Source organism: Bombina bombina, chromosome 3 (assembly GCF_027579735.1).
Source record: "Bombina bombina isolate aBomBom1 chromosome 3, aBomBom1.pri, whole genome shotgun sequence".
Taxonomy (NCBI): Eukaryota; Metazoa; Chordata; class Amphibia; order Anura; family Bombinatoridae; genus Bombina; species Bombina bombina.
In genome coordinates this window covers 307,098,383-307,109,932 of record NC_069501.1, presented here as the reverse complement: position 1 = coordinate 307,109,932, position 11,550 = coordinate 307,098,383, and the positions used below count along the sequence as shown (strand labels likewise).

At 37.2% G+C, this 11,550-nt stretch overlaps 1 protein-coding gene across 2 annotated transcripts in view; it reads left to right on the top strand.

Annotated features, from left to right (window-relative positions):
• The first annotated feature begins 310 nt into the window (after positions 1 to 310).
• Positions 311 to 11,550, top strand: part of BCLAF3 (BCLAF1 and THRAP3 family member 3) — a 333,169-nt gene continuing 321,929 nt past the window's right edge. For both annotated transcript variants that reach the window (XM_053706399.1, XM_053706400.1), the window contains exon 1: positions 311 to 474. The gene's annotated coding sequence lies outside the window, so the exon portion shown is untranslated. The remainder of the gene's footprint in view (positions 475 to 11,550) is intronic.

Genomic DNA, 11,550 nt, shown 5'->3' with positions numbered 1-11,550 from the left:
GTTTGGCAATATACTCTGAATGGTATGTTTATAAAAAGCTTGACGTGTAAGGTAAGGAATACTATAGTATGCAGTAGACTATGGGGAAAATATGAGTGGGGCGGAAAGCTTTACTTGACAGTCTGGTAGTGGTGAGAGTCTGAGCGAAGAAGCTCTGCTGCGTATTTTAAGCAGAATGCTACGTATTTATTTAGATTATATACATTAACTGACTGCGTAGTAGCAACGAACAGTTTGTAGCAGTAGCGCCGCTCTCCGCACCACGCTGCATGCCAGCAACAGCAGCACGAGACTGAGTAGCTGAGCTCAGCTTTCACTTCCGGGGGAGGACACAACAACAGCAGCAGCTGCTTAGCCACTAGCCAGCAGAGACTGGAGTAGGAGATTGCTCGCACTGATTACACACCTTTCTCTGGCTGGAACCTTACCTGTCAAATCCTACAAAGCACCCGCCGCCTCCCTCCTGAGTGCCAGGTAAGTGACAGCACCGTAATAGTGGGGGTTAGACGATCCCCGCACTACAGCAGTAATTATGATTGATAACTCCACAATTCTCGTTGCACCAGATGATCTTCATCATGTACCAAGGGGTGTGTGACTGTAACAAACAAGCCCCCCTAGAGGATTCCTTAATCTATTGGCTGCGATTGAAGCACAGCAACCTTCTTTGCTTTTTGGAAATGTAATGTTATTTTCAGATGCCAAAGGTTGACAAACAAGGGCACTCATATGTTAACCGATGAGCTGCTAAAGAGTTGTGTTACGCATTGCTGTGTAGTGCATTTTTTTTTTTTTTAGCAGTGAATAGGTTAATCCTATGATCAGACGATAAAGCGCGTGTGACTCGTCACCTGGTGACAAATAAGGCCCCCACAGGATCCCATAATCTCATTAGGATGGCTGTGTGGGTATGCTGGCTGTGCTGGGTTTTGCCTGCTTTGTAATCCCCTCCTTCACTTCCTCCCTTGCCTGCAGTCTCACAAAGGTTTTCACTCCTTGCCCCTGTTTCATTTCTTCCTGTCATCCCTCCCCCTTATGATTGTCCTTCTGTTTTTTATTATATAATTAAATATATATATATTTCACTTTGTGTCCTTAAATATTAAAAAATGTACAGATTAATAACGAATATCCCAAATAATTATAATCAAACATGATTTAAAAACTTGATGCAATGAATCTTTATAGTATATAATGAAACAAAAAAAAAATAGAATATGAATTAATCATCTGAGTGATGTATTTTTTGCTATGTCAACCTAGAAATAGTTATTAAAAGTATATTATCAGACTGATAAGCATATACCATAATTTGCTTGACTATTCAATATAGCAGTATGATGCAGAGGAATTGAGTCCCAATTTATTTTATTAAAAGGAGCACTGTGGAAAATAATTTGTGTTTTAAAAAGGAAAGTGCAAAAGTAAAATGCTGCATTGTGCTGGAACATTTTATCAGTACACTACTGCATGCCTGTAACTGTGTTTAATGTCCAAAAAAAGTGTTAAAAAAAAAATCTGCTCCTGAGCTGGACATGATTTTAGGCTTTGCAGACACAGCAGCAGTGTATGATAGAAAAGGACATTTTGTTATCTAGTTATTATAATTAATTTCTAAAGCACTGGAATATACCAAAGAGATAAAAAATGTGGTTAATTTTCAGAAAATCTAGTTTCTTCTGATTCATGTATCATACATTAATTTTACCTCCTGCACACAGGTGCTGAATGTAAGCTAGTTTCAAATAAAGAATAATACTATGCTACAATTTTTTTAAATCCAGGTGATCTCCTGACTAAGTTTTTTTTTTTTTTGTTTCTGTATTTCACTTAAATAATTTAATAATAAAAAAAATGACAAGGCAAATATACAAGTTGGGAACTAATAAATACTGCACACCTAAGTATTGTGCCCTGGTAGCAAGTAAATGTCAGGTCCTAGAGAGAAGAGCAGTAGTCCAGCGAGGCACATCCGCCTGTAATTTCTCTCCGGCTGTCAATTATCCACATGACAACCAGGCTCAGCAATCTCCTGTATAGTCCTGTCCTTCCCTTTAACTCCTCTTATATGGGGTGCAGCTTATTGCATGAGGGTAACTGGCCTCAAATTCAGAAAAGGGAGAAAGAAATGGATTAAATCAGTAACTAAGTGATTACATTCTGTCTGTCTGTCTATCAATATTACAATGTATGTCTCATTAAAAATACTAAGATCTTATGAGCAGTTTGGGATGTGTGTGCCCCTTCAGTACCTGCTAAACTGGTTTATTACATGTTGTTGTGGTGCATTATTTAGATGTAAAATGAAATGGGGGTAAATGCTAAGATATTGTGAAATTTCTGGAAGTTACTATATAACTCTATCAAAAAATTTAACTATTTCATACATATTTAATGATTTCAGTTTTGCTTTAATACGGATGAATTCCAATGAAATTTTAATAACTAGTGAGTTTATCGGTTATCTGTAAATGGAACTGACAAGGTCTCGACTGAAAGGGACAGTCTACTTTAGAATTGTTATTGTTTAAAAAGATAGATAATCCCTTTATTACCCATTCCCCAGTTTTGCAAAACTAACTTATCTACACTTTTTACCTCTGTGATTACCTTGTATCTAAGTCCTTTATTTCAGTTCTTTTGACAGACTTGCATTTTAGCCAATCAGTGCTGACTCATAAATTACTCCATGTGAGTGAGCACAATGTTATCTAATATAACCCACACAAATTAGCACTGCCTAGCTGTGAAAAACTGTCAAAATGCACTGAGATAAGAGGCGGCCTTTAGGGGCTTAGAAATTAGCATAGCACACCTAGGTTTAACTTTAATTTCAACAAAGAATACTAAGAGAGCAAAGCAAATTTGACTATAAAAGTAAGTTGTTTTAAAATCAAATGCTCTATCGGAATCATGAAAGCTTAATTTTGACTAGACTGTCCCCCTTTATAAACAAGTGAATAAATAAACCATACAGCATGTTGAAAATGTTTTATTTTAAAAAGTTATTAGGTTTTTTGAGTGACGTAATGCTGCAGTTTGTGCAAATATCGTTTTTATTATTTCTTTTTTTCTTATTAAAGGGATATGAAACCCCCAAATTTTTTTAGTGATTTAGACAGAGCAAACCATTTTATAATGTACTTCTGTTATCAAATTTGCTTCATTCCCATGGTATTCTTTATTGAAGAGATACCTAGGTGTCTAGAGCACTACATGGCAGGAAATAGTGTTGTCATCTAGTGCTCCTTCAAATTAATAACATGCTGCTCTATAGTGCTCCAGAAATGAGCTTACATCTCTGCTTTTCAACAAAGGATACTAAGAAAACAAAGAAAAAATGGATAATACGCAAAAATTAGAAAGTTGTTAAAAACTGCATGCTCTTTCAGTATCCTGAAAGGAAAATGTGAGTTTCATTCTCCTTTAAAAAAACCACCACATTGCTGAAACAAAAGGTACTGGGTGGAAACACATCTGTGTCATGTGACTAGCTCTGCTCTTTGGATCAGCAGCACTTTCTGCTCAGAGCCAGCAGTGCACTGCGGGTATGGAGCGGTACTTCTGTGTGTGTAACCACTTTGCAAGGGTAAAACACACGGTAGTACAGGGTTGAAAGTCTTAAAATGACATGCTCTTATTAGAACATGTCGTTTTTCAATTATTATGGACCTTTTTAAAAAAAATAAAATAAAAAAAATCCAGGGCTCCAGATATCATGGACTACCAAGATTCTACCCCAATGCTTGAATATTTTTGAATGATACAACATATAAATATGAATTCAGTCACTTTTACCTAAAAAAAAAACAAACTGCTCTGCAATTCACTCGACCTGTGGATAACTAATTCTGTTATTCAAAACGAATATGTATCTGTTTCCAAATACACAAGCAACTTCAAATAAGAAATTAATTAGCAATTCAAGTGCCACAAACCAATGTTTACCCAGGGATACAGCAGTATTTACATTGGATTAACAAAGAAGAGACAAGAATGAGTCATTCGCAGAGAAACGGAGCTCTGTATACTGTAGACTAGAGCAGGTAAGGTAGTAAGTAGCTCAGTAGTGCCAAAAATGTCCTGCGCATAAGCAGCTTCACAGTGGTTTCTCAACGGGACAGTAAACATCTTGACATTTTTATACAAAATAATTAGAGAAGCGTAATGGAAAAAAAGCATTTTCTCATTAATTATTATGCTCCGTTTTTATGTAATTAATCCTTTAGCCCATTGTGACGTGTAAATATACTTTGTGCGGTACTTTTCTTATTGTACTGCTCAACTTAAATATACGTCGAAGCTGCATGAAACTCCAGCAGTCTCCACTGTTCAGTTATAGTGGAGCTGGAGTTCTGGGCTCCAATGCATCTGTCTTCATATGAACCGGAGCACGATTGGAAACAGAGCACGAGAGAACCTGCAGTCACGATTTATCAAGCAGCGCTCATTAGACCACTGCTTCCCTACCCTCTTCTCCACCTCTTAGGTGGAAAATTTAAATCTCCCCGGTCTCGTCCGACCAGGGAGATTGATAGTTCCTGCCCACGCGGGATTGCATGCAAGCGCAAAATAGCGGTCGTGTGCAATCTTAAATTCCGGCAGCGGATTGCTGCATGCCAGAGGAGAGCAGGGGCGAATATGTTTACCCAATGTCCACCTTGGCTTGATAAATCGAGCCCAAAGTCTGAATCCTATCAGTACATTTAATTGAAGAAAAAAGGATTAGGGAACAAGAGTCGGGGCCCGGCGTTTTAAGAATATTCTCTCAGTAGTGAAGAGGACCATCAAGTTGACCACTAGTCCAGTAAGCTGTGTTCCCTAAATGAGCTTGTAGTTTTTAATATTAACAGTTAACAAAATATCTTTACAATAACATGCAAAAAATATAACATGTCTGTTTGTCAGAGAAAAGGAGAAGACGGTGTTGTGGTATAAATATGATTTGTTTGTTGAAAGTAGAAGAGGAAAAAAAAGGGGCAGGAAACCTGCGTTACTGCGGCCTTAGATATCACTATTCTAGGTCAATGATCTTGCAATGGTGAAATTGTATATTTTTTATTTATTCTTTTATTTATATTTATAAGCAAAACTTATTCCACTGGAAATGTTTCTAAATCTTTCAACCCTAAACCCAAATAAAAAAGGCATCACTAGCTTAAAAATCTTAATTAATGCAAGGTGATGCTATGTATAAATATATATATGCAGGCAAAGAGGAGAGTGAAAGTGGATGTGGGGTGTTAGTCTGTTATTTACTTACTGTAAAGCTGACCCTGGTTGGACTGAAGTGGTCTGGCATGTGAGAAATGCTGGTAAATTTCAAACAAACCATAATTGTAATCTCATTTGATAACCCAATAATTTTTAATGATAATTAGCTCATGAGTATTTATGTATCTTATTTTGCAAAACGTTGATGTTGTTTTTCCTTTTTCTGTTTTATCATTTAACTCTCATTAGTCTTATCATGGTAAGATATATATATATATATATATATATATATATATATATATATATATTTTTTTACTACCAGAATTCACATCTTTTTGCGCAATCAAGCATAACATGACAGCAGGGTGGATTAAAAATCAATGATTTAAAAAAATAATACATTTTTTTTTTTTTTTTTTTTTAGAATTTAAATCTGATTTTATAAAATAAAATGCCTTTTGACGAAAAATCTTATCTAAATATATAGCTTTTACGTTAATATGCATTATTATCCAAATGTTATCCTGGAAAAGAAAGATATATATTTTTTTTAATTATGTAGCATGAGGCTGTATATTCATGGTTGTAATGTTTTTATTTATTTTTTATTTTTCAAAAGAACTTTATTGAAATGTTAAGGTTTCACAACAGAGTAACAATCTATATGGTGTACATTGCATGGATACATATATAAAACGCTCTATATAGTAGACCACTTACATGTACAATGCTCATATATTTTTTTATCTTTCTAAACAGTTATAAGTCTGGATGTTAGGCTTAAAGGGACACTGAACCCAAAAATTTTCTTTTGTGATTCAGATAGAGCATGAGTTTTTAAGCAACTTTCTAATTTACTCCTATTATCAAAATTTCTTTATTATCTTGGTATCTTTATTTGAAATGCAAGAATCTAAGTTTAGATGCCGGCCCATTTTGGTGAACAACCTGGGTTGTCCTTGCTGATTGGTGGAAAAAATCCATCCACCAATCAAAAAGTGCTGTCCAGAGTTCTTAACCCAAAAAAGCTTATATGGCTTTTATTTCAAATAAAGATAGCAAGAGAACGAAGAAAAATTGATAATAGGAGTAAATTAGAAAGTTGCTTAAAATTGCATGCTCTATCTGAATCACAAAAGAAAAAAATTGGGTTCAGTGTCCCTTTAATGGATAATAAAGGGAAATACTGAAAAACCATTTTTGTTGCAATATAAGACAAGAGCAAGTGTTCCTATGTTTAAGGATGCTGTGTAAATTCATTAATTGGGTATGTGAGCTATGTTTGTTAAACCTCAATCTATACCCCAGCTGAATAGACCACTTTTGGGTCTTATATCTAAACAGAGTAATTATAGTATAGGGGTAAGCTTGCGTAACACTAAATAAGAATAATGAAAAGCTGATCATTAAAACATAAAACTAGTTAACACAAAGGTCTACATTGGGTAAGCAGTTAAGTTAATATAAAGATTTCACCTACAGTGTAGCAAAAAAGTATTTAGTCAGCCACCAATTGTGCAAGTTCTCCCACTTAAGAAGATGAGAGAGGCCTGTAATTTTCATCATAGGTATACCTCAACTATGAGAGACAAAATATGGAAACAAATCCAGACAATCGCATTGTCTGATTTGGAAATAATTTATTTGCAAATTAAGGTGGAAAATAAGTATTTGGTCAATATCAAAAGTTCATCTCAATACTTTGTTATATATCCTTTGTTGGCAATGACAGAGGTCAAACGTTTTCTATAAGTCTTCACAAGGTTGTCACACACTATTGCTGGTATGTTGGCCCATTCCTGCATGCAGATCTCTAGAGCAGTGATGTTTTGGGGCTGTCGCTGGGCAACACAGATTTTCAACTCCCTCCAAAGGTTTTCTATGGGGTTGAGATCTGGAGACTGGCTAGGCCACTCCAGGACCTTGAAATGCTTCTTACGAAGCCACTCCTTCATTGCCCGGGCAGTGTGTTTGGGATCATTGTCATGCTGAAAGACCCAGCCATGTTTTATCTTCAATGCCCTTGCTGATGGAAGGAGGTTTGCACTCAAAATCTCACGATACATGGCCCCATTCATTCTTTCAGGTACACGGATCAGTCGTCCTGTTCCCTTTGCAGAGAAACAGCCCCAAAGCTTGATGCTGCCACCCCCATGCTTCACAGTAGGTATGGTGTTCTCAGCATTCTCTCTCCTCCAAACACGACGAGTTGTGTTTCTACCAAACAGTTCTACTTTGGTTTCATCTGACCATATGACATTCTCCCAATCCGCTTCTGGATCATCCAAATGCTCTCTAGCATACTTCAGACGGGCCCGGACATGTACTTGCTTAAACAGGGGGACACGTCTGGCACTGCAGGATCTGAGTCCCTGGCGGCATAGTGTGTTACTGATGGCAGCCTTTGTTACGTTGTTCCCAGCTCTCTGCAGGTCATTCACTAGGTCCCCCCGTGTGGTTCTGGGATGTTTGCTCACAATTCTTGTGATCATTTTGACCCCATGGGGTGAGATCTTGCGTGGAGCCCCAGATCGAGGGAGATTATCAGTGGTCTTGTATGTCTTCCATTTTCTAATTATTGCTCCCACAGTTGATTTCTTCACACCAAGCTGCTTGCCTATTGCAGATTCAGTCTTCCCAGCCTGGTGCAGGTCTACAATTTTGTTTCTGGTGTCCTTCGACAGCTCTTTGGTCTTCACCATAGTGGAGTTTGGAATGTGACTGTTTGAGGTTGTGGACAGGTGTCTTTTTTATACTGATAAGAAGTTCAAACAGGTACCATTAATACAGGTAATGAGTGGAGGACAGAGGAGCCTCTTAAAGAAGAAGATACAGGTCTGTGAGAGCCAGAAATCTTGCTTGTTTGTAGGTGACCAAATACTTATTTTCCACCATAATTTGCAAATACATTCTTTCCAAATCAGACAATGTGATTGTCTGGATTTGTTTCCACATTTTGTCTCTCATAGTTGAGGTATACCTATGATGAAAATTACAGGCCTCTCTCATCTTCTTAAGTGGGAGAACTTGCACAATTGGTGGCTGACTAAATACTTTTTTGCCCCACTGTATGTCCTCTCTTTTAATTACAAGCGCTGTGTTATAAAATTACTGTGTCCCAACTGAAAAAGAGCTAGGAATGACAAGCTCATAGCTAAGGTATTATATCCCTAGCCATACTGTATTGTGCTACCCATGTGTGACATTATTATGGAATATTTAGGGTCTTCTGATAAAGCAAGGGTAAAGGGAATTTAGTGTATCTGGTTACAAAATATATATTGTGCTGTTGGAGCTTATTTTATACACACCACATCTACAATTGTTGGAGTTGTGATCATATTGTCTTCCTTTCAGTAGCTCTGGCCGCAAGCCGCACAAGGAAGTCAAATTTTTATTATCATTACTAGATTCTATCTATATGGTGCTGTCTCGGCCATTTCAGTCTTTAGCATTTTCAATATATCAGTTCAGTTGCTATAGAATGGAACAATAGGTGATAACTCAGAGACTACATAGAACATAATCCAAACTGAAAGCTTAACAGTACAACGCCAAAGATTTGTTTTAACCATCATTGTCTGAGCAGTATATATGACAGTATTGGTGAGGAGCTCAGCCCCCCGTATCCAATTGCCCATAATAAATGGTGTGGGAAAAAGTTAGTAGAGCTTCTTGAGAATACTTGCTGGACTGTGTCAGTTGGCACAAAGGATTAGTATTCTCTTTGCTTTTCCGTAAAAGCTATGGACCCTGCTGTGACGTATAGCTCATCTAGGACTTTAAGTTTTTTCTTAGGTGCCTTATAATAGACATCCGTTAAGACACTGTGTTACAGTAGGCTTGGTGACTTATCGCTTGTGTGTGTCCAGGGGTCCCCCCAAGCCCCTTTTAAGGCTCAGTTTGCACCAAGATCATGTCTGCCAGAGATATATGTTGTCGTATTCTGGTCGGCACCTTAAGTGGTGAGATCTCTTGGTGGTTATTTCCCCGGCAGTGTGTTGTAGAAAGGTCCGTTTGCTTGCTGATAAGAGTGGTAAGATTTAACAGGTGTCCCTTGGAGCGATGTAGTTCCCTAGCTCGGAATATAGTGCGGTTGGATGGTGTGAGACCCTGTTGTAGGCAAACATTTGTTTCAATGCTCTCGGCAGGTCTGGCTTCTTCCTGTGTGTCGCTGTCTGGTTTCATCTCAGCGCTTGTTTGAAGAGTGTTATTTTCGAATATTTTAAGCATCAGCCAGTCCTATGGAGCTTTTTCCATCAGTGAGTTCATAAGCCGCTCCAACTTTTTAAATTGTGGATTGAGAGAAGCTGGCGCTCCCATAATTTCTACAGCAGCCATTTTGTAATGGGCTCTTTCTCTTCCGGAATATTCAGCATGCAGGACAATTCTTTAACATATGCGGTTTAGTATCTTGTAACTTTAGATATGTAAGAGGTATATGGATGTCAGTACATAGGTGTTGCTTCGTCCAATGTAGACAGGAACCCTCGATTACTCGAGAGGGGTGGCGCTGCCTATGTTTGAGCCGCCACTCTAGGCCTTTATTGTCGGATGCTGCGCTAAAAACTTCAAAAATACAAGAAATAGAAAGCTGCTAGGCAGTATAATCTTATAGATAATAAGAGATATTGTTGCGCTGTGGGATTTCTCTTATAACCAGCGGATTATTAAGATTCAGTAGGAGCTCATGAAAAGTGCGACCATGTTAGGTCACGGTTCGGACACGCCCCCTATTGATTTATTTGGTAAATGAATTCCATTAATCCATACACATTATGTTCTCTGAGGTTTTTGTAAGAGTATTTTGGACATTTTCTTCTATATAGAAGATATCACATATTCTTGGTTTTGTAATTCTCACAATTGTAAATTTGCGTCTGCGGAAATTACATGCCCCTTCTTCACAGCAAATTTGTTTTAGAATAAACATTCAAAGTTGAGAAATAAAGGGGCGTAAACCCTATTCTTTTCTTTTTAGGATTCAGATAGAGCATACAGTTTTAAACAACTTTCCAGTTTATTTCTATTATCAAATTTGTTAATTCTCTTGGTATCCTTTGTTGAAGGAGACGCAATGCACCACTAGGAGCTAGCTGACAACAGTGGGTAAGCCAGTGGCAAGAGGCATATTTGTGCAGCCACCAATCAGCTAGCTCCCAGTAGTGCATTGCTTCTCCTGAGCCTACCTAGGTATGCTTTTCAACAAAGGATACCAAGTGAATGAAGCAGATGAGAAAATAGAAGTACATGAAGTTTAATTTTGACTTTACTGTCTCTTTAATCCCATCGTTTCCCTGCTATTCTGTGTACAAAGAATCAAATCATGTACGTTGAGTGTTTAGTCCCTGTGAAGCTTCCGTACCGGCATACGTGCAGGAGAGGTGTGAGTTGGTTTTGTCATGGATTGTATACATTGTAACTGTGGGCTACCGGTATCAGTGGTGTGTCGTAAGGATTGCACACTGTTTGGGGTGATGGAGGACGTTGAGACTTTGGATTTAGACGCTCCAATCCCGTAATAGCTACGGTTTTCCTATGTACATGTGTTGTACTCGTTACATGCTGTTATTTTAATTTTATCTTGTGAGTAGCTTCTGATTATTGGGGCCCTCTGTTTTAAATTGTTTTTAATCTGCACTTAGATGCGTGTTTCTGTTTTTGCGCTGTCTTCCTTTTTTGTACAAAGAATCAACTCCTTACTTTCAAGAAGCTCAATGAATAGAAGATTTTTGAAGTGGAATAGATTTGCACATGGACCTAAGTGTGAGGAGGGTTGGGGCAAGCAATAAAAATGAAAGTGAAACCTATAGTAGTATTGTTTTTGTTTAAGTAAACAATTTTATTGAGACATGAAACCCAATTTTTTTCTTTCTTTCATAATTCAGAGAATACAATTTTTTTTTTCTTTTTTTTTTTTTTTCCTTTAAGTATTTTTATTTGTATCCAACAAAGGTGTCTCCAAACAATTTTACATGGTGCAATTTCATATAAACATAAGGAACATAATAACCTAAATAGCAATCATCACGTTGTAAATTACTATAACAATTCCCATTGTACATTCCCTTTTCTTCCTCTTTCCTTTCTCCTTTTCTTTCCTTCTTCTTTTTTGGAAAATTAAACGTTCAAGCTTTTACAGTCCTATCTTTTGTTAATGAGAGAAAAAAAAAAAAAAAGACAATTGGAACAACCAAGGTAATGTAATAACAAAAAAAAATAAAGAAAACAAGGATAAAGAAATTTTCCAATTAAACAGTTATGCGATCTACTATCTAGCTTCTTTGTGCACCTATTGTTGGATTTTTTTTCTTTTCCCTTTCTCCTTTTCTCTCA